This window comes from Macrotis lagotis, chromosome X, assembly GCF_037893015.1.
Source record: "Macrotis lagotis isolate mMagLag1 chromosome X, bilby.v1.9.chrom.fasta, whole genome shotgun sequence".
Classification (NCBI taxonomy): Eukaryota; Metazoa; Chordata; class Mammalia; order Peramelemorphia; family Peramelidae; genus Macrotis; species Macrotis lagotis.
The window spans coordinates 465,368,045-465,393,720 of record NC_133666.1 but is presented as its reverse complement, the minus strand read 5'-3'; the positions used below and the strand labels follow the sequence as shown (position 1 = coordinate 465,393,720).

The following is a 25,676-nucleotide window of genomic DNA, read 5'->3' as shown; positions in this document are numbered from 1 at the left end:
AGGTGCCAAATAAATGATTGATTAATGAATGTTCTGTGCTTAGCAGAGTGACTGGAATAAAGGCTTGACTTGTTGACTTGACTCTTAAAGTTCTTTGCTCCACAGTTAAGCTTTAGGTTTTTTCATTGAATGTGGTTACAGATTATACTACAGTCTATGCCAAAAATACCACAATTAACTGAATAATGGTGGGAAAGTAGACCTTGGGAAACATTTGATTTTCATGCAATAATGATAAGAAATGGAAAGTTATAATGATGTGTACTGCATCCAGAAGTCAGGAAATCATTCACTTATCAATATATGCTTGAGTTTTCAAAACAATTTTGTGACCAGGAAATAAAGGAAATAGGCTATGATGACATTCTATTGCTTGCTAAGACATAATTATTTAGAAAACAATAAAAATTCTAAAACCTTTATTTATAGTGCATGGGGGTAAAGAACTGCTTTCTTTAGTAAATATTACTACTGACAAGTTCAGATTAAGTTGCCATTAATTTTTAAGTTTCTGTAAATTATCTGCAATACTAGAATTAGGTCTTTCAACACAAATATTTTCGAGAGTGAAGTACAAACTTCATTTTCAAAATCACAGACCACTAAAAGAAGGAGAAAAAAATCATATGTTTTGTTCAAATATCACCTAAATAACTAGCCTTCTTTTTTCTTTCAAAAACTCCCATATGTTTCAGAATAGAAGACAGGGAATTTATAAGCATCCAGACCTACAAAGAACCTTGAATCTGAAGTAGTTCTATTCCAGGGGTTGTAACCTGAGAATGTAAATTGGGAGATGGATCTCTGGGGAGGGTGGGTGGGGTATTGTGGGCTTAAATGACTACTAGGTTCCTTCCAGTCCTGAGAGTCTGTGTTTCTAATACCGGATCTTCTGTGAGACTCATTTTCCTCTTCTATCAAAAGAAACACTAATTTTTTTTTGCTCCTTCCAGGTCTACCAGTCTAGGTCTACTTTATAAGCTATCTATGTGTGTTTAGTTATTAACGTCTTAAAAGGGACTTAGAATAAGATACTTTTCATCTATGAGGAATCCAAGGGCAGGTTTAATGGAAATCTATCAAACACAACATAAAGATACAGTGTTAAGTATTCTATGCCTTCCACAAATGTAGTCTGACAGTGACATACCATAATGGATTTCAAATGTAGTGTGGAAATGATCAGGACAAACATAGATGAAAATTAAATGCAATAACATCCCATGATGTTATCCCATGCTCATTGAGCAAATACTTTGTGCAAATTATTAGATACTTAGGACGACCAAAGAAATGAATGAGATAGACTTTGCCCTCTAGGAGTTTAGTCTTATAGGAAGCATGAGGAAATGTTAAAATAATAACAAGAGCTGACATGTGTAAAGCAATTTTACATCTTATATTTCAATTGCTTCTCACACAAAAATCCTGTGAGGTAGGTAGTGAAAACATAACTACCCCTGAGTAGAATTCTTATTTGAGGTTTCAATGATAATCTAAACAGATGGGCTGAGTATAAGTAGGAGAAAGGATATGAAAAGGAGAGAATTCGGAACTGAAAATAAAACAAAATTTATTTTTAAAAAGAAAAAGAATGGCCAAAATTATTGTCTATACATTTAATCTAATGACTTCTTCATCTAACATTGGTCTTCAAAAGAAAACTTTTTAAAGTCATAAAACAAACTGGAATCCATTTCACTGAATCTTTCCACTATACCACAGTTGAATCTACAAGCCAGAAAATTAAGTGCTTTTAGAGATGATAATGTCTCTATAGACTTTGTGCTAGGTCAGACATTTGACACTTACTAGTTGTATGACCTTGGGCAAGTCACTTAAATCTGACTGCTTCATATCCAGGACCATCTTCTGTCATCCTGATTCATATCTGGCCACTGGATCCAGATGGTTCAGGAGGAGAAACTGAGGCAGGTGACTTAGCACAGCACCTCTCACTCAAATTCAATTCATGTGCTTGTCATGATATTACCTCACTGATGTCATGGCCTTCTTCAAGAATGAAGAACAAACATTATTATTATATCAGTAACCTGGTTATTATGCTGAAAAATTCAAACATTACCTATTGGATATTATTACTATTATTTAGTAATATATTATATTATTACTATTAAATTTAAATTATAAATACAAAATATGTATAGTAATTCAAACATTTTTTTTCAAATTTTGATCCAGTTCTATGACCTTATCAAACTTGGAAGTTCCTCAGAGAAGAAATTTTCACTTAGTAATGCAGATCAGTACCTGCTTGGCATAATGTATTTTATTACTCAATGGGGGTGGGGGGAGGGATGGGGTAGTAACAATAGATTGAGTGACCTGACCCATATATGTCAGAGGCTAGAGTTGAACCCAGTTTAGGTTGATTCCACAATCAGTTCTCTATCCACCAAGGGCTATGCTTTCTTTCTTTGTCTTACTATAGTAAGGATTTAGAAATTTCCAGATATGTGTAATACATTAAAAGAAACTAAGGCCACCCATATTTCAATAGGGTTGAAGGAAGTTAATTTTTCAAAATTCTTGAAAGACAACATGAAACCAATGAGAGGAATCTTTGAGTGTAATTATATAACTGTCTTCCAAAATCCAGGATAAAATGCAGGATTTTGAAGAGGAGTTCTCAACCTAGGGGGCATGGGTTCCAAGTGCTCCATGAAGAGACCTCAAGGTGTCCATAAATTTGTAAGGGAAGAAAAAAAAACTTACCTACTTAGTTTCACTTAATTTTAACAGAAATTTACCATTTCCTTTAATTATGAATAAAAGTGACAAACAGTATTCTGAGAAGAATTATTAAGGCTTTGCCAAACTTACAATGAAGCCACTGAACCCCTCCCCCCCAAAAGGTTGAGAATTCTTAGTTTAGAAAATTCAATCTAGTTCTTTGCCAACACCACTCCTCTGGTCAAAAAATCTCCAAAGAATCATAGAATTTTCAGAATTGGAATGACCATCAGAAAACATATGTGGGACATCCACATCCTTCAAAATGAATTACCATTAAAATATTCCTGAGAAGTAGTCATCAAGACTTTACATGAACACTTTTTTTTCTAATTTGAAGGCAATAGTCTTTGTTCTTTGTTCAAACTCCACAATTCTTTCTCTGGATATAGATGGTATTCTCCATTGCAGATAGCCCAAAATTGTCCCTGGTTGTTGCACTGATGGAATGAGCAAGTCCATCCAGGTTGATCATCACTCCCATGTTACTGTTAGGGTGTACCATGTTTTTTTCTGGTTCTGCTCATCTCGCTGAGCATCATAAAGACTTTTGATGAGGTTAAATTTTTTTCTCTCTGAGGCAACCTATTCTACTTTTAGGTAGATCTAATTGTAATGAAGTTCTTTCTTAAATGAAACCTAAATTTGCTTCTGATGCTTTCACCTATTCTTACAGGTTCTAATCAAAATGAACAAATCGAATCCCTTTTCAGTATGCTTGAAATCAGTCATTTTGGAACACATCACCTTTACTTCGAGTCTTCTCTTCTTCAGTTCTTCAAACTAAAACTCCCCAGTTCCCTCAAGCATAAACTCAAAACCCTCTACCATACTGATTATTCTCTTCCGGATATTTTCCAATGAACAAAATATTCCAGGAGTGGTCTGACCACTCTTCTCATTCACAGAAACTATGTCTCTTAATGTAGCTCAAGATTAAGTTAGGTTGTTTTGTTTTTATTTTTGGCTTCAGAATAATACTGCTGACTCATATGGAAGCATCAGTGATTCTCTAAAATCTATAGATTAAACTAGCATAACATTTAAAATTCTTCTGTCATATTGGTAACCGCTCAGAATTTCTGCATTCAAGCCAAATTAAACTATGATACCTATCCAAACACAACACTGACTCTCACCCTTTTTTCATTTGTATAAATTCTATCCTATGCCCCGAATGCACTCTTCATTGATGCCTCTCAAGAATCCTTGATCTTCCTTTAGGGCTTGGTTCAGAAGCTACCTCCTCAGGCATTGTTAACAATTAAGGTTCCTCCCCTCTAAAATATTTTAAATTTCTTTATCTATGTCAGGGACAGGTGCCATTTCATTTTTACCTTTCTAACTCCAGCAACTATTTCGGTGGTTTACAATGCACACATGAAATATTTTGTTTAGTAATCTCAAAGTTGCCTTGTCAAGTCTCCCTTAGGTTGTGAGTTTAGAGACCAGTATATGACCAACACCCGATTAAAAGTGCTGAAAACAACAATTGTTATAAGAAAACACCTACAACTAAATAGCAATTTCTTCTTTCCATGTAAAAGTTTTGAAATTACTAGTTTTACTATAACACACATTGATGATGATTAAAATTACATAGTTTCTGAGAATCATTTAAGTGGTTCTTTTCCTTCCTCTTCCAGTGTCTATACAATTTACCTGAATAGGCTTTTAACTGAAAATGATCCCAATTTCCTGAATTTTGAGTCCTTTGAGAAATAAATCCTATGGTAGCTTTCACATAAAAAAGAAAGAAAAAGAGAGAGGAAAGATTAAAAAAAAGAAAGAAAGAGAAAGAAAGAAAGAAAAAGGAAGGAAGGAAGGAAGGAAAGAAGGAAGAAAGAAAGATAGACAGAAAGAAAGAAAGAAAGAAAGGAAAGAAAAGAAAATCCCCTGAAATGGTATTGTGGCCTAATGTCACTTTATGTCTGTAAAGATGTCGGAAAAAAATTCAGAAAGTGATGGGGATACTAAATAGCTTAAAAGTAAACACTGTAATCTGAACACAAAGAACAAAATTCAAATGCAAAAGTAAGGCTGAAAATAAAAAAAAAAACTTTCTAAAATACAAAGAAGCAAACCCAAGCTCCTGGAGAACTCACAAACATGATTAAAATTTCACATAAGTATCTTTAAGGAAATGTAAAAAAGCCTAGAATGGGGAAAAATGAAAAATGACTTTTCCTTTGCTTCAGATATCCTGAACCTGAATATACATTAATTTGGTTGCATTTGAAAACCAAGCTCAGTTTTTGCTTTGTTATTCAAAATAAATAAACCAATAAAACAGGACAGCTCATCCAGCCAACTCTCCCAAAAGAGAACAGAGCCAAATTTCCTACTGAGTTACTTCCTTTTATATCCCTTCTGAGTGATGTCAGTCTATTGAGAAATGATCCCAGTTCTGAGACAAACCTAAATAGCATTCTTTTTTCGATCACATCATTAACTACTCTCCACATAAGAATATAGTTTCTTCCTAACCATCCATTAAAAAACAATGAAATCTGGCTCTAACCTAATAGGCAGGATCCATGCTACCAGAAAATACTACAGCAAGGATTTCATATTACTACCTCTCTGCCTCACCGAATCACAGGGGAGGTCACCCAAAACATTTCACCAGACAGAATGAAATTCTATTGAACTTTATTATTCTCAAAGACCTCCCAGAGTCTAGTTCTCTGTGATTACAATACTTTCTCTAAGTGGAGATAAACCCATGACAAAATTCAATATCCATATCCTACCAAACTCCCCTGTTAAGGTACATATGTTCCTGTGGAGTTATTTTCATCATGTACTGGCCACTGTGAACGTCTGTGTATGTGGGAGACTGGGAGACAGACAGACAGCCACAGAGACAGATAGAGGCAGAGACAGATAGAGAAAGAGAAAGACAAAGATAGAGAGTCAGACAAAGAAAGAGACAGAAGAGAAAGACAGAAAAAAAGAGAGGTTCTTAATGTTGTTTTCATCTGCTAAAGCAAGATGAAGTGTACAAAAATAAAAGACAAAGAGCTTCACTTAATTTGTAAATCTCCTTAGTACTCCCTCTCTCTCACGTCTAATTTATCTTCCTATCTATTTAGATTGTCCTTTTGGAGGTTTACATGTTACCTTCTATTTCAACCACATGCAGTTATTGGATGCATTAAAGTTATGTTCAAACTTACATTATAAAACCCAGAAATTCCCCATAATATTTTCATTTGGAATCCAGTCATAAAACATAAGAGATTACAACCTTGGTTGTCTGAACGTATGCAGATATCAACCAGATATCAACAAATTGTTTAGATCAACGTCATTAGTTGGCTTATTCATGGCCAAAGATTCCTGATGGTCTTTGAATTATAGGAATATAGGATTTTAGGTCTAAATTAAGGGGAAACTTCAAAAATAACTCATCAAACTCACTCATTTCATAGATAAAAAAATAAGGCACATGGAAATTACATAATACAAAAAGTAGGCATTTTGGTAGACTTTGAGCCTCAATTCTAACTTCAAGGCCTCTAGTTTCCATGATCTACAGTAATGATTAAGGGATTCAATATTCCCTGGAAAGTTCCTTTGATCCAAAGCACCAAAATTAGAGGAAGAAAAATCCACAGGATTAAGATCTTGAAGACATGATTAAATAATTAGTCAATACCTTCATTATACAATTGAGTAAACAAGGACTCAGTGTTGTCAAAGGTTACAGAACCTTTTACTCTTGATGTAGTTAGTATATTCTCTTCTACTTCACACTATCTTCCTCCATGACTAGAAGAGCTCAAATTCCTTGAATTGGGCTATTCTTTCTCTTGAAACAAGGACAGTCTACTCCTCCCACTCACCATGACATAAATTAAAGTCACCTGAACCTGGGAGCTTCTCTACTTTGCCTATAACTATTAAAAAAGATTGTCTTAAAAGAAATACATGTGAATACTTCCCTTGTACCAAAAAAAGTCTTAAAGCTCTGAGATGCTCCAGTTTTAAAGTTTTTGTCTATGTAGGAAGTCAGACTAGTGTGTTTTAAGATTTTACTTGGGGTAAGGCTGTAATACAGGATGTGCTGTGGAGTACTGAAGTCACCTGTAAGCAGAAACTGCAGCTAAGAAAAATGGGGATTAAACTGTTTCAATTTTGAAAGCACTTTTAAAATGTAGCTTTTGAAATAAATCTTGGTTGCTAATTTTCATTTCCAAAGCAAATCAGAGAAGTGTAGATCCCTGATACAACATTGTGTGTGGGGGGATTGAGTAGAGCATAAATGGGGGGAGAGTAAAACTTTGATTTCACTGTCATAGGGAATTCCCAGGTAAGGAAAGTCCCTCTATTGAGTCAGGTTCAGCATATTCCCTGCAACTCATAGTTTTAGAGTTGTCTAGGGTACTGAGGGATTAAGTGACTTGCTATTTAATATATAATCAGTCTGAATCCGAGGTAAGATTTAATTCATGTTTTTCCAGATTTAGATTCAAAGCACTATCCACTCTACCATAATGTGGGCCTCTGTATCTATTTCAATCAACTAATCAATATGTATAGCAATCAATCAATATGTATCAATGTGTGCATATACACATATATAACTATGGAGATATAATAACACACACATACACACATACACACACACATATATATATATATAATTTGACTGTCTATCATAAAATTTTACCCATTTTCAAATGTCAGATGAAATTTGTTTACTAAACTGATCATTAAAAAATATAGGAATTGGGGCGGCTAGGTGGCACAGTGGATAAAACAATGGCCTTGGAGTCAGGAGTACCTGGGTTCAAATCCGGTCTCAGACACATAATAATTACCTAGCTGTGTGGCCTTGGGCAAGCCACTTAACCCCATTTGCCTTGCAAAAAAAAAACCTAAAAAAATATATATAGGAATTGAACAGTTACTTAATACTCAAGTAATCACCACTTCTCTATTTCCTGAACACTTAAAAAGAGTAATTGACAACCACCTTCACTAAAGAGAAAATTTTTTTATTTTAGTTTAGTTTTATGAATAACATTTTTCAGCTTTGTAGTCTCTAGTGAAATGTTTCCTTTACAAAGCTCAGTCAATCCCAAGTGAAGTTTCTTTCTTTTAAAAAAATCATCATCAGTAAATGTTCCCTGGGGCCAAGCTCAGACAAGAACTATAGTCTCTCCTGGTACTAAAACTTCTGTGAATCAACCTTTTAGATACTCTCAACACTTGGCATCCAGACATTCTTACAACTCTGAATTATTTATTCACCAATCTTTGCACAACTTCCCAAACACCAATGGAGACCAGGACTACGATTTCAGCTATTTGATGTTACATCTTCTCAAGTGGCTAAAGAGGCTATAAAGCACCCCATTGCTTAAGTCTGCCATCTCAGTTCCATTAGCAGTAAAGACCTCTCTATTCAAACTGCTAAGTAAATCCTCTGAGAGCCCGGGGACTGTTTCATGCTTGAAAGCAACTGTTAAGAATTTGACAACAACCAAACTGTTCCTATTTAATCCTTCTCCCAAGGTAAAAAGAATTATAGGTAAACATATGCCTTCATTATTTGCTTTGCTGCATTTCAATACCCAATCCCACACAAAATTGCCAGCCAAGGATTTAATGCAATCACTTTCAGAGCTATTGCCTTTGCAGAATGGAAAAAAGCTTAATAAGGGCTATGGAGCTGGTTAGCCAGCAACTGTATTTTGTATAAAGCACATCTGAAATGTCACCCAAGTGAAGCTTAATAATGTGGATGCTCTCTTTTTTGTTTAAGGTGATCCAAAATAATAGTCCTGGATTTTCAGAAACAACAACTGCTCATTTTAAAACTCCAATCAAAAACACCACTAGATTACAAAGGGCAAGGATTTGGAGATGAAGGAGAGTACAACAAAACTGACAACTCTAAGCAATCTAAGCTTTATAAAATAAAGTAGTACAATTTTATTTTTGTTTTCCCCTTTTTTAGCAACTTACATACATGTTAAATCTATGGCTGAGAGATTATTTTGAGGAAAAGAAAACAATTTTGAATTTTTATTGTTTGAGATCTACATGTCAATAAACTTTCAGATAAATTACTATCATCATCTATAGATTAAGAGTATTTGTTTTTAAGATGTGAATTTCTTTGAATAAGACTTTGATACTGATTGGGAAGAAATAAGTCTTAAGATAAGCCTAATTTTTTGCAGCAACTATTAACAGATAAACAGAATATCAGCCTTTATTTCTATAAGCTTTCATTCTAGAAGATTCATTCACTTATTCAACAAACTATTATTAATAGCCTACTACATGCAGATTATTTTGATGAACTGGAAAAGAAACAGATTTTATATAAGATAATATCTCTGGACTAATGGACCTTACATTCTAGGAGGAGGATAAAACACCGATTTGGGGAGTTAGAAAATCCATTATTACATTATGTATATTTGAGCTACAAAATAGAAGTGCAGAATTACCAGGAGAATAGTAAGCACTAATGAGGAGATCAGGAAAGGCTTCATGGAGCAGTGAGTGAGGTTCTAAAAATGGTAAGATAGAAATTTAACAAATGAAAGATGAAGAGAAGTCATTTTAGGAATATAGCAAATATGAGTAAAGGTAAGCAATGGTATGTTTGAGAAGCATAACAGGTAATTCCATTTGACTAGAACAAAAACATGTGGAGAAGAGTATTGTGAAAATGTGAAGGTAGGATGGTTCAGGGATTTTCTCATAAATATTTAACAACTACCATTCTGTAAAAAAAGTACAAAAAACATACTTTTAAGTTTAATATGCAGTATTAACATTTTCTTCATTACTTTCTTAAGTCTAGAAATCAACAAAAACAATAAATGAAGCCCAGATTTTTAGCATTTGCTGATTTCTGAAGTATATATGCTTACAATGAAATTTTAACAGTTGATTCTCCTGGTGTTGGCTCCAGAATGTTCTTAGATGGGTTCATACTGTGGAAGGTCTTTAAAAGTAGCTAGTGATATCTATTCTACACTCAGTACACAATGTAGTATCTAAAGCTTTTTGAACTAGCAGAAACAGAACCAAATCTGTGCATCATGAAGAATATTGTACATAAAGTATAAATTAGAGAAGGAAAAGACTGCTCCAATAGTATAGGTAGGTAATGAGATGGTGACAACAGGAATAAATGCTATAGATGTAGAATCTTCAGAACCTGAAAAAACAATTTAATAAAAAGGGGAAAGAGAGGGAAAAATCAAAGATTAACACAATGATGTTAAAGGTGAGTGAATAGCCATGCATGATAAGGACTGCATGGTCATGCCATGGACAAAAGAGAAACCATTAGTTTTGAACAAGTTGAGTTTCAGATATCAATGAGACAAATAAGCAAAGATGTGAATCTAGTGCTCAGAAGCGGGTTTAAGGATACGGTTAATCATTTTGGAGTCATTGCAAAGAGACATTAGTTGAAGTCTTGAAAGCAAAAGATTTCTAAGGGAGACAATGTAGTAAGAGGAGAAGATAAAGACTGATTGTTGGATCACACATTATTTCTAGGCATTGAGCTGTGTCACACTGAACGACTGTTTCCTACTGGATTTTAGTTAATTTTGAATATTCACGATGTGCTCAATATTTTAGTAATTCTAACTTTTTCCCAAACCCTGCTTCTATCTAAAAAATCTGAATAATGCAAAATTTCATCTCTGATCCAGGTTTTAAAGTTGATCTAAAAAATCCCTATGCCTTTTACATAATATTCACTATGTAGTAGTATGTGAAAGTAGCATGCAGACATTCAGATACATCAGAGAAATATCAATCAATTTCTTATCAAATACCTTAAGATAAATATCAATCAATTTCAAAGTAATCACTTTAAATTTTTGTGATTTAGGTCATTGAGTTTAGGAAAGATCAAATATTATGTGTGTATATATATATATATATATATATATACATGCTTATATTTGTGTAAATTATTTGTGTTTCATTCTCTTTAGAAAATATTTTGCCATTTAGAAAATGTCAACTTAAAACTATTTTCAGGATGGGGAAAGGAACATTACCTATATATGGGGATAAATGATTTCAAGAAATAGATAGAAGCAATTGTCTTACAGAGGAACCAGAAATGACTCTGAAGTGAAAATACCTGGGTTTTAAAACAACTAACTCTAGTAGTGGATAGTGAGGAAATATGACCTTAGACACTTTCTAGCTGGGTTAAGTTATTTAACTCTGATTGTCTCAGTTTCCTGATCTATAAAATGAACTGGAGAAGTACAAAAACCTTAAATACAGTCATGAAGAGTTGGACATTATTGAAAATAACTGAATTATCTGTAAAAAATGTATTAATACTTATACTCTTTGCTTTATAGAAACACTGTGAAAAGCACAAGTACCTAAGATTTTTTAATAGCACATTATTGTTACTTCCAGTGAAATACAATGTAATTTAATTTCTTTAGGCCCAAGGGATCTTATTCTTTTTGTTACTACCCTATTTTAGGCTATTGATATTTCTCAGATTATTCAAGGAAATTTTTAACTAATCTCTCACTTCCATCCATCCTAGACAAAACTTACCTTCCTAAGGTATAACCTTGACAAAGTCACTATGTTTCTGCTCCCCGGTAAAGGAGCAGAAAGTAGGAGTGTGGAAAGTAATAGATTTGAAATTCAGCTGAGTTCAAAATCTGCCTCTGCCACATCCACTCTGTATGCTTTTAGACATGTTACCTAATAATGTCTCTGGTGCTTAGTTTCCTTATCTGTAAATGAAAGGGTTGAATTAGTTGAGTTATCATCCCATTCTCTACTGATAACTCCTCAGTTTGGTATTTATTTATAATCTAGCTCTAACCCACATGAACCTCCTTTTTCTCTTGCATTCCCTGAAACTGAGATTCTACCCTACCTTGAAAATACAACCAACATATTGCCTCCTCTTTTAAGCCTTCTAGAATTATCTCTTCTTCTACAAGTTAGCCAGGCAGAGTATCTTTCATAGTGATCCAAAGAAAACAAGGCAGCATTCAATAAATTGATTAACATTGAATTTATTAAGGGGAAGTTTGAAATTCATTTAAGAAATCTTGTTTAAAAGAGGAAAAACGTTCTTTCAAAGTAAGATCCTCATCATTCAAAGTAAAGAATTATTCTGCCAAGACAATACATTCACAGTATCAGCAGCAATGATAGAGCAGAAGAAACAACAGTAAAACTCCATATATTAATTAACTTCATTTCTCAGGTGAAAAAAGAAGTGCAAATTTTTTTCTTCAAAAATTTCAGAACCGCATTTTACCCAATCTTCTGTGTTTGCCAAAAGATACAATTATATTAAAAAAAACTTACAGAAGTGCTATGGTTGTTAATATATTTGGCTGTAGAGTTAGCATGTTGCATGTGAGATTAAAGTACTTTATTTTTAATCAACAGAAGAATATTGCTGCCAATCCTGGGCTGTCAGCAAGTAGTCAGTTCTGAGGCAACAGATTGAGGAAATGTACTATAATCTATTTCTCATGATTCTACTGCCTGTATACTTACTGTCCAAAAAAACTACTATTCAATTTTGGGAGCCAAATTTATGCAAAGCAAAGTGGTCAAGGGCATCTTTCCAGATCTTCTAGACCAAGAGTAGGTAAATCAAATTAAAACCAGATATGTTCAGGAGTCATCCAACAATGGAGCATTCCTGAGTTTCCCTCTAGCCAAGTATTCCAGCTCAATAAGTCATATAGTTTGATGATTAGTATGTTGTCTCATGGTATTGAGGTCATCAAACCCAAAACAATCTTCAGAAGTAGAGTCTCTAAGCGGAAGCACCTACCCCCAAGATTTCCACCCCGATAGACTTCTTCCTTCAATTCTATTCTGCATTTGGATACATAAGTTTTCCCTTTCTGGCAGAAATCCAGGATGAGACTGAATTTGAGACAGGCTATTTCAAAGAACCTAGGCTAACCCAACTATTCACAGATGGAAACAGTTTTAAAAGAAAATGAAAAAAAAAAAAGTCTTCAGGCACATCCAGGACAACAACAGTTCAAGTAAGTGAAGCAAAGATCAACTTGGCAGAAGTGGTGAGAGCAGAGTTGTATTCAACCCTACATACTTATGAGATTCCCCTGGTGCTTCCATCATTTAGCTGTCCTGGGAAGAAAGAAGGCCAGCAGCAACAGAAGCATCTGAAAATCAGATTGTTGGCCTGAATTCTTTTTCCTCAGGCAAAAGCGTCCCCCAACACTCCTTTCAAAAATCTCTTTCAATCAACCATCAAGTAAGGTTTCTCAGTCTTGCACATAGACAAGACTTAAATATTTATTGAATGTAACCTACTGTATACCTAAAACTGTGTGCTAAGCACTAGCTGACTACAGAAGGGATACAAGCCATACAGTTCTCTCAAAGACTCGTAATTTATTTGAAAAGCTAAGAAAAGTACATTTTCTTCAAACAGTTATTTTGTAAAGTCTACTAAATGAAAGGTATACTGCCTAATTCTAGGAAATATAAAAATAAACAAGAGACAGACTTCATTCTTATGGCACATACAATCTAATTTTTTTATTGAGTTCTTTCACTAGTGTCTGATTCTCTGAAATCCCATTTGGGATTTTCTTGGCAAAGATCCTGAAGTGCAATTTTCAGATAAGGAGACTGAGGTAAATAGGATTAAGTGACTGGTCCAGGGTCACAGTTAATAAATGTATTAATCCAAATTCAAACTCAGGTCCTCCTGACTACAAGGCTAGAACTCAGTCCATTGTGCTATCTATCCAGCACCCTACCCCCCATACAATCTAAAGAAGTGGACAAATTACCATTAGATGAAGAATCAGATAGAGCCAGAACAAAGTGCAGAGAAAAATAAATTACATCCAGTTGTGGGGGAAGAGTCGGAAATACCATCAAGACAGAAATATCATTTGAAGTAGAAGAAACAATTAGAATAAAAAGAAGGAACTAGAATGATCATTGCATTTATTTATAATGTATAAGAAGAGCTAGACAATGGATTGATTTATATAGATAGGAGTCTACCTTTTGCCCCAGCTACAGTTTAGGTGAAGCAGAAAATGGAGCATTAGGCCTAGAATCAGAAAGACCTAAGTTCAAATTCAGCCTTATTCACTTAGCTAGCTGTGTGACCCTGGACACTTAGCCTTATTTGTTTTGATTTCCACATCTGTAAAATGAGTTGGAAAAGGAAATGGTATACCACTCCAGTATCTATGTCAGAAAAACCCCAAATGGAGTCACAGAAAAGTTGGACATAACTGAAATGAGTGAGCAACAAGGTTTCTTCTGTTTCCTTTCTACCCTCTTCATCTCTGTGAAACCTCTGATACTTGGGCCTCCTTCTTGATTTACTTTCTTATGCATCTATAATATTACTCTTCCCTGATTCACCTTTTATTTCTCCTTCCCAGTCTCTCCTAAGATGCTTTTCCTTTCTATATGTCCATTAAGTGTGATCATACCCTAACTCTGTTCTTTGGTCTTGGTCATGTCTCATCACATTGTCTCCCTTAGTGAATTCCTGAATTTCCATGTCTTTATATATCATACCTACATAGAGGATTCCAAAATCTACTCTTATTAGTCCTTTTCTAGATGCTTGCTACTGACCAAAAATAAATTTCAATGATCCTCCAAAGCTGCATTTGCTCCTCCTATTCTTTCTCTCTCTCTCCAATTCTCTTAATTATCCTGGTGTGAAATCTCCTAATTATGTTTGACTTTCTTCACCTTTACATCCATATAGCCAACTGACCTGTCCTATCAGTTCTATAGCTAAAATAGCTTTTATCCCAATTCTAGCTTCTTTCCACTAACACTACAATCATTCTGCTTCAGATCCTCCTTGCCTCTATTTGGTAACAGCCTCGTGGATGTTACCTCAGTCAAACTGTGTTCTGGGAAAGATCTAACTTTAAAAAGGCCAAAGTCTCCCACACAGCATCTAGTCTGTCTCTCACAACTCTGTCATACTAGATCTTCTACATTCCCAGGTCTGATTGCTTCACTCTCCCCCCCTCAAAAACCCTTACTGGTGTCCCCTTAAAGCAAATAAATCTTTGGTCTGGCATTCTTCCATGTCCATGATCAGGCTGCATCCTATTCTTTCAGGCTTGAAACATATTTGCCTGCATGGGTTCTAAATTTCAATCAAACTATTCTATCTTCCAACAGTAAGTCAACAAATATTTATTAAGCATTTCCCAGCTGCTGACTCTATGCTAAACACTGGGAAGACAAACAAAGGCAAAAACATTTTATATGCTTTGAAGGTACTACCATCTTAGTGGGGAAGACAGCAAGTAAACAGCTATGTATATAAAAGTTATATTCAAAATAAATGGAAGACTTTATCTTCAGGAAAGCATTAGGAGTGAGGGGAACCCAGACAGATCTCCTGTAGAAAACTAGATGTGAACTGTAATATATGAGGCAGAGGCGAACCACATTTTAGAAATGCCAGCACATACTAGACTATTGTGTTTGAGGAATAGCAAAAACGATAGAGATGTTGCTGAAAGTTGGAGTGTGTGAAAGTGAGTTAAGCATAAGAAGATGAAAAGGTTAGAGTCAGATTATGAAGGACTTTTAAAATACAAATAGATGATTTTTATGTCTGACTGTTGTCCTTTGAAATTGAAGAAGACCATGGCATCAAGTGAATGAAGACATGACATGCCCATTATGTTAATTAAAGTGAGGGGAATTTTATGCAAAAAAAAATGTCCTTCTCATTTGCCTTTTCCAGAACCATTTCAACCCAGTGTCCTGGTAGTACAGGAAATAGGACTTCTGGTGTTGGTCTGGATACGGTGGGAGACCATGACCTTTTAGTTATGGCTTTTGAGATATCACAGCATTATAGTAATGTAGGGTAGAGTGCCAGCCTGGTATTTTTAATGGTCTCTCAAGGTTCTATGCTATAGTCATCTCTGCAACTATAACTGCAACCCTGCAACCCAATGACTTTGGTTTCCAGCAGCTGCCTGATGGGTCATGGGAATAACCCTACTAGATCACTAGTCACCATAATTTATGGGGGCATCTATGAAAGTATCTGATCATCTTTGAACATCTGACTTTCATTCTTGATCAACAAAATCATTCTTGGAAAATGCTTTTACTCTGGTCTTGTCTTGTTATGGTCCAAGAATTTCACCTCTAGCTGATACAATACGAATGCCCCCAGCTGTCCCTTTTAATCATGTTCCATGTTCTGAAAAACCAGCAAAATAGAACTGGGGTTCCATCCCATAATTCTTAGTTGGATGATTCAGGTAGGCCTATTTTGAACATGCTAACATTTTATATTTGATCTTGGAGGTAATGGGTAGCCATTAGAGTCTATTGGGACAAGAGAAACTAGGTGGTACAGTGGAAAGAATTAGAAGAACATGGAATAGTCTACCTGTTGGATCTATGGGGAAGTGAAAAATTTATGAATAAACAAGAGATAGAGTATTACAAATTGTGAAATAAATCATTCTGAATATATTAAAATAAAAACAGTTTATATAAACAAAACCAAAGCAACCAAGATTAGAAGAAAAGTAGGAAGCTAGGAAACAATCTTTATACCAAGTGTCTCTGATAAAGGTCTCATTTCTCAAAAATATAGTCAAATTTATGAGAATACAAGCAATTCTCCAATTGATAAGAGGTCAGGGGATATGAAAAGGTGATTTGCAGATAAATAAATCAAAGCTATCTATAGATATTATAAAGAAGTATCCATTTTTGATTAGAACAATGAAAATTAAAACGACTCTGAGGTACCAGCTCACACCTCTCAAATTGGTCAGTATGATAAAAAAAGGAAAATGATAAATTTTGGAGAGGATATGGAAATACTGGGACATTAATGTCCCATTGGTGAAGTTGTAAACTGATCCAACCATTATGGAAATCAATTTGGAACTATACCAAGGGGGCATCCAGCAATACCGCTACTAGGTCTGTATTCCAAAGAGATCATAAAAAAGACCTACATGTACAAAAATATTTATAGCATCTCTTTTTGTAGTAGCAAAGAATTGGAGATTGAGGAGATACCTACAGATTGGGGAATGGCTGAACAAGTTATGGTATACAAATATGATGAAGCGCTATTGTTTTGTAAGATATCACTTCAGAAATGTCTGGAAATGCTTGCATGAACTTATGCTGAGTAAAGTGAGCAGAACCAGTAGATCACATCATTAGTAAAATTATGAGATAAACAATGATGGATACAACTCCTCTCAGCAGATCAAGAACAATTCTAAAAACCATGTGATGGAAAATTCTTTCCACATCCAGAGAAAAAACTATGGTGTTTGAACGCAGAGTAAAGCATACTATGCTATTTTTTAAAACTTCTTTTATAGTTTTTCTTTCTTTCTCATGTTTTTTCTCTTAGTTCTAATTCTTCTTTCACAATATGTTAAACAGGATTGTACATATGCAACCTATATCAGGTTGTTAGTTGGGGAAAGAGGGGAGGGAAAGTGGTAGAAAAATGTGGAACTCAAAGGCTTACCAAAGGATGAATGCTGAAAATTATCTTTGCTTATAATTGGGAAAAAATAAATTTTAAAAAAAGAATTAATAGGGAAACTTGTATTAAGTGGAATCAGCACCTGCTTAGTACCTGAGAAGTAAGTGATTTGTCCACAGCCATATAACTAACCCCTTTTAGAGGTAGGACTTGAATTTAGACCTTCCCCTTTGAATCTGGCACCAACGAAATATAATATGACATACATATTTTGAGTTTCAGATATATTTCCACTTCATAATTGAGTTTGAGTTGTATTCTACTTTTACAATAAGAAATTAAAAACAGGTAGGTTTCAGAAAACCTTGAGAAAACTTATACAAACTGAAATGAGCAGAATCAGGAACATAATGTACACAGTACAATCTAGATTGAAGTATATTTTTTCACTTTATTATTTTTTTGTGTTTTTTCTTTTGATCTGTTTCTTTTCTCACAACATGAATAATATGTAAATATGGTTCATATGACAGCACATGTATAATCTATATGAAATAACCTACCATTTTTGGAAGACTAGAAGGAAGAAGGGGAAAAATTTTTAATCCAAAATCTTGTAAAACTGAGTGCTAAAAACTTGTCTTGACATGTAATTAGGAAGAAATAAAATACTATTTTTAAAAATTTTCTATATATGTATGTTTTTATACAGAAACATATGATTGTGTATATGTATATACCTTTATATACACATATGTTGTATTTATGTATGTGTAAATATGCATATATTAATTTAATTATGGAAAAAGTTTCCTAAATCAGCATTTAAATTTCAAATGTGACTAGAAAAGAGATACTAAGAAAATAGGTGACAAGAGGCATAATTAAAAGCACTCTATCCACCCCCTTTCTGAACACTGAAACTATTTTTTTTAATAATCATGTTATAATTATGTTTAAACTTTAGAAATCCTCATCAAATAAGCTATTTGTTTATTCATGTGCTCCCTCAAGTGGAAAAAAATCTTTAAACTAACCCACTACTTTAGAAAATCAAAATATAGGATATACACTTGTCTACATTAGCAACTGATGGTATATTGATCCCTATGTCAAGCTTATTACCTGTTTGTCAACAGTTTGTAATGAGAAAGGTGTGGTGGGTTGACCTGGTTTTTTTTATCCTTGCTGTCTAAGGGATAGAACTTCAATTTCATAATTTGAAATAGGCTGATAATATCCAAATCACATGCTATCTAATTTCCATTAAGAAAAAACAAGTTACCTGAGGTTATACTGAACTACTTTCCTCCTTTTTAAACTATTCTGCTTTGAATAAACCCAAACTTCTTAATAAGTTGTTAGTTTTTCAGGTTCAAAATCTTCTTTGATGGTCCACCATAACACCCCTCTGAGGCAGAAATTTTCTTTTCTATCCAAGGACCGGGTATTCTAGATGGAGTCTACATTGTTTTCTACCACATATAGATTAAGTTGTGTGTGCTTTGTAACCATGGTAACATGAGTTTTTGCCACCATATACTGAGTTGGGAGTTTCAGTAGATTTCGACAATAACCTTTAAATCCTTTACACAATTAGTACATTTGATTAAGGCATCCATTTAACACATGTTCTCTAGTCCTGCTACTTGCTCTACATAATTTTTGAGGAGTGGGGGAAATTATTTTTTTTTGTTATACAAAACTACATTTACCATCTGCTGACCCAATCACCTAAATGAGCCAAATCTGGACTCCCCCTTAAATCGCAAATGCACAGTTTCTTCCTTTTACATTAACTGCCTGGCTTTTTGAAACAAGATATAATGGCTACTTGGAAAATACCACATTTGTGCCATATTGTGTTTGTCCCTCTCTAAGCATCATTACAGGGGAAACAACTGGACTGCTTCAACGAGAAAAGTGTATACCAGGTATAGTGTGTATGGCACTGAGTATTCATCACAGAATATCTATCTACTCCAGATCCTCCTTTTTCTTAGCCAGCATACTGTGGTGAGAAGAACATTAGACTGGAATCAGAGGTTCAGAATCCTACTTTGTCACTTCCTGCTGCTGTGAGCAAGTTATTTAACCTCAGTTTCCTGATCTTAAAACAGGAGATGGATAATTCTAAGATTCCATCCAGTTCCCAATCTATGATCTTTTGGCAAACCTCTTAGCTGCTTATAAATCTTTGTAATATATTTACAAAAAACCAACTAGGTATTCCACATTGTGTTAGACACTACAAATAATACAGAAAAAAAAACATTAGTCAAAGTTTCTGCCTTGGAACTTATAAGATTGCTAAGAGACAAGAGTAACACACCAACCATTTACTGTGTGAAATAGCATTGACTAAAAGTCTTTATCAAAGAGAGGAAAATGCATTGCCCCACAATGGTAAAATTTTTACATCTGAGGCCAAAACTACCTGTGTGATCTTGGATAACTGAAAACCTGTTGGACCTTGGTTCAATCACCTACAAAATAACTGAGCTGGATTGGATGATCTGAGATTACTCCCAGCACCAGATCTCTAATCCTAAGAAATTATTTGATATGGCTTAACCAAAAGTACTATATGTTCAGAGGATGGAAAGGCAAAATGAAAGATGGAGGAGCTTTACTCATTAAGAAAAAGAAAGAAAAAATATTATTGAGCACTGAAGAACTGATAGGAGTTAGAAGAGATGGAGAGATGAGACAGCAAGGGGAGTATCATGAACAGAGAGATAAGAGTATAAATATTAGTGGGATAGTACTGCCCTGCATAAAATAACAGGTGAAACTGGAATCACCAAGAAAGGTGAATCTAAACCATTCTTGACTTTGACAAGTGGTCCAGTGGATAGCATGCAGACCTTAGAGATGAAAAGGTCTGAATTCAAATCTTCCCTCAGACACTTCGCAGTATGACTCCCATTCAAATCACTTAACCTGTCTTAAACTGTTTCCCCATCTGGAAAGTTCATCATCCTTATAGGAATTTTGTGAGGACCAAATGAATTGGCATATGTAAATGAAATGAAAGTTATTATTATTATTATTATTTTCTTTTGAATAATAATAACAGGCATTGAGGCAATAGGGAGAATGAAAAGAATACTGCATTTGAACTCAAAGGATCTGGATTCCAATTCTGCCTCTGATATTTATTTATTATCTGTGTGTCCTTGCAAAAGTTATTTAACAAAATTAAGTTTCTATTTCCTCATCTTGTACAATAACAAGTTGAACTGTCCTGTTGAATTTCATCTCTAAATTCAAAGAATGATGAAGCTGAAAATGGGATACTAAATGTTGCTTTTGATCAGTTTGGATAGTGGGCTGTTTTCTCAGTTACATTCTTCTAGTTTTTTTTTAAACTGGTTGTCATTATTGTTCCTGTTGATGCTGATAAGGACAGAGAGAGAGAGAGAGAGAGAGAGAGAGAGAGAGAGAGAGAGAGAGAGAGAGAGAGAGAGAGAGAGAGAGAGAGGAAGAAGAAGAAGAAGAAGAAGAAGAAGAAAAGGAGGAGGAGGAGGAGGTGGCGGGAGGGAGTGGAGAGGGAAAACTGAAGGGAAAGGAAAAGGGATAGGCAGTTATTCAAAGCAAAGAATAAGCTGAGACTATGATGTGGAAAATATAGCTTTAAGGGGGAATGATCAACAGTACCTTGCAAAGTAATAATGTCATTCCTACTACTAGTCCTTCAGTATCGAAGGTTATCACACCACCCAATCAAATGATTGGAGGAGTGTGTTGCAATTCGAGGGGTATGCTGTCATTTCACACAGATGAGATCAATGAATGTTTTCTATGGTTTGTAGTCCTCTTTACTTTTTTCTTTATTGTTAGGTCATGTCTAACTCTCTATAACTCTATATGGGATTTTCTTGACAAAGATCCTGAAGTAGTTTGTCATTTCCTTCTCCAATTTATTTTTACAGAAAAGGAAACTGACACAAATAGGGTCAAGTGACAGCCAATGTTTCTGAGGTCAGATCTGAACTCAGGAAGATAAGTTTTCCTGATTCCAGGTCCAGCACTCTACCCGTTGTGCCTCTTCATTATCTTCCTAATTCACTTTTGAGACCTACTTTACAGAACCACAGCAATTCCTAGAATGCAAGTTGCTTATTATTTCCCTGTAAACTTTGTTTTTAGGGAACCAGAGACAAGATTCTTTTTCATAGGTCTTTGAACAGATTCCTAATATGTTTGCTTTAAGTGCAAAATACGGCTTTATTTTTTGGTCTCATATTTCCCAACAAAGGAAATTTATTTTGTCTTTACTTTCTCCCTTTCTATCATTTAGCAAGATGTTCTCTTCAAGCTCAACTTCAAGCTTATATATTACATACATTCACAGACCATGGGAAGGAAGGCTTTATTTTCTTTCATAAGGATATTTTTCTCATCCCTTATGATGACAGAAAAAAGAAAGGATTTTGTATTTAAAAACAGAGTATGAATACTTTTTTAGGTCACTTAAGATCAATATACAAGAAGTGAACAAAACTAATACCACTCATAGCCATCTAAAACTTTCATTTTTCCCCTTTTCACTCCTAAATTTTAATGTCTTAAATCTTCACTAAGACTTGTTGTGTATTCAAGGACACAGCAATTTAATAAAGGCACTAGGCAAAGATGCAAAGATAACAAGATATAGTCCCTTCCTTTAGGGATTTTATAATCTAGTATAGGTCAAAGGTTTTTCCTCCATATTCTAGTAGTCATCACTGAAAATCTGCCTTATCTGATGAGCAGAACCCACTAAAACCTAACTATCTATGGGGATCTATTTGTAAACTGTTCTCTTTCCCTGCTAACATCAAGGCTAAGGACTTCTTGGACCACTGATCATCTCACCAACAAAAACAAACATTCAACATTTGTACAGAACTTTGAAATGTACAAGTATATTTTTTCATACTATTAATTCATTTTCTCATTTTGAGAACCTCTAAAAGAAGCAAGGACTATTATCTCCATTTTGTAGATTAGGAAACAATGTCAGAGACATTAAATGACTTGTCCATTAGCAAAAGGGTAGCATGTGAACTGGAACCCTGGTATTTTTTTCGTCATATATATCAAATGCTGTTTTTTTCTTATTACATTGCTTCATGTCTAAATAGGCACATGCTTTACTTTCTGCAATTTAAAAATATTTGCCTTGGCCATTAGGAGTTTTACATAGCCCATAAGCAAGAAGAAAGGGTAATAGTCATTACAGAAAGACAAAGTTTAAAAACAAGATTCTGAAAAGGAATCAGCAGAAACATCCCAGCTCCTAGTTAAGACCAGAATATTATTTTTAGTGCTATGAATATACATGAGGAAAGAAGGAATTGGTATTTGTAATCATATAATAGCAAAGCATACCCTAGGGGGAAAAAAGCTAAGGAATTATCCAGGATAGGGCAGATAACTAACCATAACATCTGCCTTGGGTCTCCTCTGATCTGCCTGTCCTCTATGATCACACAGTGACTAGTCCAAACTTTTAAGAGTTTTCCCAGATGTTCCCAGGAATTAGTCTTCATTCTTTACTTGCTACAGCTGTTCTGTAAGTGGGTTAAACTATTCGTCAGTCATATCTTTCCCCTAGTGTGTTCTTCAAAAAGTTCTCTTGGCAATTTTGGAGGTGTAGACAGCCATGTCTCTATTTCTAAACTCCAAAAAATTGAGTTGATGAAAACAATGTGGGAAATGAAGTATAATTAAATAAATGACATTAGTCATACTAGATAACATGAAAAACTAAATTTAAACTTACACCTCACCTCAGATAATAGAATAAAACAAATTTAAGATAAACTAAATAAATATTGAAGAAATGCTTTACAATGTTCTAAAATAGGATTGCCTAATTATCTAAAATGTGGAAGAGAAATAAATTCTTAGATGTGTCAAATTGATGGGAGAATTTATTGGGGACAAGATTGTCAGGTATGAGTATAAAAGATTAAAAATAGTACACAATGAAAAAATAAAACTAAGCTTCTGAAAAGTGACAGGAAAAAATATTCACTATCAATATGTCAAATGAAATATTGACTTCCAGAATTTACATAGAACTAAAGGCTATCAATACACAATTCACAAAAGAGAAAACACTAAAATGAACTCTCAAGATGGGTTCTTTAAAAATAAACCACAACAGGGGCAGCTAGGTGGCACAGTGGATAGAGCTCCAGCCCTGGAGTCAGGAGTACCTGAGTTCTAATCCGGCCTCAGATACTTAATAATTACCTAGCTGTGTGGCCTTGGGCAAGCCACTTAACCCCATTTGCCTTGCAAAAAAACCAAAACAAAACCAAAAAATAAACCAAAACAACTATGAAATTTAACTCTTACAATTTGATACCAAAAATTAATTTTTCAAAAAAGATAAAACTCAGAGTTGTTAGGGCTTTGAGGAAATAAGCACATTTATATATTGCTGGTGGCAATGTAAACTTTCTTAGAAAGAAATCTAGAAATAGGTTCCAATAATTATTATCATTATATTACATAATAATAGCTTAATCAATACTTCAATAGAACTATGGTTTCGTTAATGTAGCTATTCCCTCCAAAAAATACATGCTACAGTCTATCTATGCTTCCACATTATGTACAACTCATATATCCGTGTCTTCCTTTAAGTTTGCCAAAAGAGGTTCACCCAATATGCTAAGATCTTCTCCTGGCATCCTGGTTATCCCTTCCTCTCACTGTCTTTTCTTCTGGTAACACATTTCTCTAACTACCCTAACCCTCTCAGTCACTTCTGTACAATTCCCCACTTGGAATCAATTGCTGCCTACTCATACCTATTAGGCATCCACTGAACTTTGGGTGATCCTTGACAATCCATGAAATAATAATAATAATAATAATAATAACAGTCATAATTTCACTTCAGGATTACAAAATGCTTCTCTCATACAATCATATTAGCTAAGCAGCATGAGTATTATCCCCATTTGATAGATGTTTTGATTTCTTTTACATGCCTTTTTACATTTCTTTTACATATAGTGAGCCTTAATAAATTCTTGTTGATTGACTAATAGATTGATTGATAGATGATAAAACACAATCTCACAAAGGTTGTGAATAGTTAAGAGTCACACTTCTAGTAAATAGCAACATCAGGACTTGAAACCATAATCTTCCAACCCCAAGAATAATGTTGGCTCACCTACTTAAAATTTTGACCCAATAATCTCATTGGGGCTATATATCAAGCAAATAACTAAAAAAGAACAAAAATCTATTTGTAAAAATACAATAATTGTTATGCTACTTGTAAAACATAAGGAAGAAAATGGCTAAGGTTTAGAAGTAGTAAATGAGGCTGTGATTTATCAGTATAAAAGACTAAAAATGAAAAAAAGAAATATGGAATAGTCTATACAAAACAAAGCAGAAAAAATGAGAATTCAGAGGACTGGATACATATATTTTGACAACATTCACATAAAAATACTAATACCCATTTATAAATATAAAATTGAAATTATAGAAAGGGATTATAAAGTGAAATTTAATATTACCACTATCACCTTTGCTTGTTCTTTTGAATTATAAAAACAAACACAAATGAAAAAGGAATCAATTAAAAACACAGGTATATATATATATATAATATATATATAAATATATGTATATATGTATGTATATATCTGAGGGAGACCTGGATCTAGTTAATGAATAAGGGAATATAATGACCACAATTTTCCCAATGCATCATACATTCAGACTGTGATAATCTCTTGGCTAGAGCAATCATCTGAAAAGTAGGGACCAGTGACCAGGCAAGATCCCTGTGAAGTATGTGTTCAATCAATAAAACAGGAAAATGGGTTTCAACCCACTCTCTAGCAACATAGATAATTCTGGGATGTTTCCATACAGCCTCACTTACCCTTAATTCATTATTTCTCTATTATTCCTCTGCTCTACTCACTCCCATGACTGTGCAAGTGCTGCAACTGGACCCTTAAGAATAGATATAATAATAACGTTTGTCCTTCATTTTTGAAGATCATGATACTTATACAAAAACATAAAAATAATAGATGGTGCCATCTATTAAAGAGGCAGGTGGGATAATGAACAGAGACCTGGGTTAGAGGTCAAGTAGGTCTGAGTTCCAGTCTCATCTCTGACACATATTGGTTGTTTGAGTGACCATAGACAAGTAACTTAATCAGTGCAAGTCTAAGTAACTTGAAAATTGTTAAGTAGCAGAAAGGGGTATTGGTACCTTCATTGGTGGAGGAAGTTTCCTCATCTCTGAAGTCCTTATGCTAATGATATCACAGATTTAGTCATTGTCTTCACATGTCCTTCACCATCATTTAAGCATATAAAGAAGAACGAGTTTATACTGAAAATCTTCTGTTGAGGTGAAATTAAATACTAAGTCTCATTTTCCTTCATTGTTTTTTGTGAA

General features: G+C 34.3%; 1 protein-coding gene and 1 long non-coding RNA gene across 2 annotated transcripts in view; both read right to left on the bottom strand.

The window, feature by feature from the left end:
* The window catches only part of PTPRM (protein tyrosine phosphatase receptor type M), a 1,090,562-nt gene that overhangs the window by 1,011,153 nt on the left and 53,733 nt on the right, over positions 1-25,676 (bottom strand). The window lies entirely within an intron of this gene.
* LOC141502237 (uncharacterized) overlaps positions 1-25,676 on the bottom strand; it is a 132,706-nt gene that overhangs the window by 77,268 nt on the left and 29,762 nt on the right. The window contains exon 2 of the long non-coding RNA XR_012472472.1: positions 1-25,676. This exon is cut by the window's left edge and continues 77,268 nt beyond it. This is a non-coding gene — a long non-coding RNA (uncharacterized LOC141502237).